This window comes from Gymnogyps californianus, chromosome Z (assembly GCF_018139145.2).
Source record: "Gymnogyps californianus isolate 813 chromosome Z, ASM1813914v2, whole genome shotgun sequence".
NCBI lineage: Eukaryota > Metazoa > Chordata > Aves > Accipitriformes > Cathartidae > Gymnogyps > Gymnogyps californianus.
Genome location: NC_059500.1, coordinates 28917330 through 28921227, shown reverse-complemented (window position 1 = coordinate 28921227; position 3898 = coordinate 28917330).

Genomic DNA, 3898 nt, shown 5'->3' with positions numbered 1-3898 from the left:
GTATTTTGTGCACATGCTCTCTGGGTTAATTATGAGCAGTGAATGTTCTTGGAGCATCTGACATGCAAACCAATCCTAACAGTGAAGAAGCATAAATTACACTGAAACTCCTGAGTTAAGTTATTTTCTGTCCTGTCAGAAGGTTAAAAAGTCTAAGACAGATAGGCTTTCTACTGGGCTTGGAGAAATGAGAACATGGAGAATGGTGTTACTGACATAGTGCTTGAGATTACAACAGTGCTTCTTTGCCAGCACTTGCAGGACAACAGCTGGCTTCAGAGATTGCAGCAAGGCTGCAAACCTCCTGCAGGATTTCCACTGCAGGAGCATGGAGCACTTCTTGAAGGAATACTAGGGTGCTTGCTGCACCTTTTCCCAGATCCAGCAATGACAGTGGAGCTCGTTACAGCTCCTACGTGACCCTTGGCACTATCCCCCTTGCCATGTTACTTGCTCCTTTGATCCACCAGCGGAGCTACTACCCCAGGACCACTCCCTCACTGGAGCAATCACAAAGAGCCAAGTTAACCTATTTCACCAGTAAAACTTCCCAGCACTTGGTGCAAAAACCACAATGTTTTGCAGATCTGTTTCCCCTCAACAATTCCTGGTTGCCGCATGTGAAAGTGTAACCAGTGTTGAGCCAGGATTTGACTACAGGAGGAGGAAGAAAAGACCTGTGGGGGTATCCTGGCCATGGACTACCAAGCTTCTAACATTTTTCCAAACAGTCTCAGCCATGGGAATTTTCTCTGACCTCCCACTGTCTCACTCTGTAGCTTTGTCTCCTGGACAGCAAATCCTATGAGATAACTGCATAGGTTTAGTTTGGTTAATTACACATGGTTCTTTTCATTGTTGAGAGGGAGCTTTTTATATCACCCTCCCTGAATTTACAGAGACTAGAATATATCTCAACAAGCCAGATTTGCCATGCCAGGCAGGATTTTAGCAGCTGTTCCCAGAAGGAGCTTGTGAATATTTTCTTAAGCCCCAGCTGAGAAGTGGAGTGGAACAAAAAAATTCAGCTGACATTTTTTTGAGAAAGGAAAAGATTTCAATGAAACAATTCATTTGCTTGAATGCAAATCTATCTGGTCAGCAAGACAGAAATGTTTTGTTTTTCTCCCAAAATGTCAGATATTCATGGTTCCAAAAAAAAAAGTTTCTATTTTCAATCTGTAACAAGAATTTATTACTTTAGTTCAGCTGAATCTTAAACAAACAAAAATGAGAGACATGTTTTGCTTTTGACTGAAACTTTTTGTCCCTGAACAAAACTCTTAAGGGCTTTGGATGGTCAGCAAGACAGAAATTTTTATTTGATTGGTGAACTTTCAATCAACCTAAAATGAAAACATTTTTCAGCTTGGCTGGCATATTAAAGTAAAAACCTCTGCTGATTTGTGAGGATCAGTAGTCATTTTGCTATGAAATACTCAGTTTCTAGTAATGTTCACCAATCCCAGGTCCACTATGGTTGGTCGTACACAAGTCTGCAAGCTAAAAATAAATTATTTGCTCAGGAATTAGGACTCCATTCTGCTAACTCCCAGAAATATTACGGGGACCTCAAAGGAGCTGGAGTGACTACAGTAAGGATCCAAGTGTGAACTGAAGACAGTCCAAATAAAAAAATCTCATCAAATGGCAAACCAGCCATATAGGAATAGATGAAATAGATGAAAAGGGAAAACACATGGCCTGGAGCTTTAATGACGTAGCCTTAGCCAGCTCTGAATATCCCACCAAGGTGTGATCCAGCCAACATGGGACACAAGCAACATGCAACACTTCTGTCTTTAGTCAGGACATGCCAACCTGAGTGTTTCCCAGGCACAGCTAGCCTGCTGCTGTGTATGGCCCTTATCTCTGCTCTGCTCAGCATGAGAGAGGAGCTGTCACACTCCTGCCCTCCTACCCCCAGCACAGGCACAAGATGTGAGAGGGGACTGCTGGTTGTAGGCTGGCACAAGCAGGCTGACAGCTGAGGTTCTGCTGCCTGTCTAACATAGGCCTGAACACCATCTCACCTCTCTGCATAGCCAGGAAAAAGCTGACCAAGAGCCAGGTTCAGAACCAGAAATTACACTTAAACTTTTAAACAGACATTTGCACAGAAATAATGACCTTTAAAGACCAGTTAAGACTGGCTTGCATAGAAAATTTGCATGCATGACTGCCATCAATTTGAGAAACACCTTTCAGTTACCTTGTGTAAAACAGATGGTGTTCTCACAACTACTGCATTGTGTTTATTTTTAACTCACAGAGTTCAATACTTGACTGCTCTGAGCTGGTGGTTAGAAGAGTGGAAAGATTTCCTTCACTAACAGTAGCAATCAGGACTATTTATTAAACACTCCAGAGTCTGGAGCACCATGGACTGGTGAATATAGCAAGTACTGTAGCACCTGCTCTTCAGACAGCTGTGACTCTGACCTAGATCATCTTTGTAACAGTTGAATATTACTCCGAGGTGGGAATGAACTGTACAAAATGTAGGATTTGGGACCCTTTCACACTATTTCTAGACAATTAGTCATTGTCCCCGTTGCCTCCTGCAGAACAGCTAAGACTTTTCCTACCAAGGTCCATATGTTATTTCATTCTCCTGTCCTCACCGTCTGGCCTATCCACATGACTGTAGCTCTGATACTGAGTCTGTTTGCTGCCTGAGGTAGGAGCTGTGCCCTGAATTTCCTGTGTGTACCTCGCACCACAGGACGCCATCATCACCTTCAGAAATATGAGACCAGTAAAACCCAGAATGGAAAACAAATGTAGCTCTACAGTTACAAGTGGGACTGACTAATCAATGCAAAAAAGATAGAGGTAAGTAAACATCTAAAAAATATCAAGGAAAATAAATTTTATGGAGGAGGAAGCCATTTATTGCCTCTATGTATTACAGTTTTTAGCACATGCTAAGCAAGCAAAAGCCTCCACAGGCTCAGATGCAGTTCTTTTGCATGAAGCACTCTGCTTTGCTAGAAAATAAAGTGACAGTTCCTGTTTGCGAGTTCAAGTTACTCAGGAGAGCTGAATTTATCACATATCTCCACAGCTCCATCACTGCTTTGCTCATTAACTGTCCTGGAAACAGTAGGAAGGTGCTGAGGAAAAAACCCCAGGCCTTACAGCCCATCAGCTCCCAGCACACATTGTTCCACAGAGAAGCGTCCTCCAAGCCCTGAACCAGTATCACTGCAGCTTTCCTGATGTGCAGTGCTTGCAGCTGGAGTTGGAACAAAACCTTGTACTGGCAGATCAAAGGAGCAGCATTGGAAAAATCCTTGACTTAGTCCACTGTCAGTATGCAAGCCCCATAACAAGCTGTACCTCTCAGCATGTTAGGCTCTGAGCCTCACCGTTCTGCCATTGAACAGAGCTGTTGTCCACCTGGACTGTATGATATTTCTTCCATATCAGAAGTATATATGTCAGAGGTCCAAAGGTCCAGCATGTGGATTCTTATTTTATCTTGAAGGTTAACATCTGCTTCGTTCAGACCTGGAACATATGGGTAGGAAGTGAGAAATAGTCATCTAGGGACACAAACAGAATAGGAAGACAGAAATGCCAATCCCAGTCAGATTTCTTTTTTTTAATTATTTTGAGACCTGTTAGGTCTCACCTTTCTCCTTACCTTCAAAGAACATTTTTCATATTCCAGAACTAAAAATTCATTTTGCTGCGTCTTTAAAGTCCAAATTCAGACACCAAGTACCATGAGACTGGCACTTAAACCGCTAACACTGACAACACTGTGCTTCTTGGTGACTATCCTTGGAAGCAGCCCCTCGCCAAACCCAACTCAAATTTCCCCAATGTGAAAGACTCAGCTTGATTTAGGTGAACCTGCCTACAGCTTCCCTTGATACCTGGCCTCCCTGTC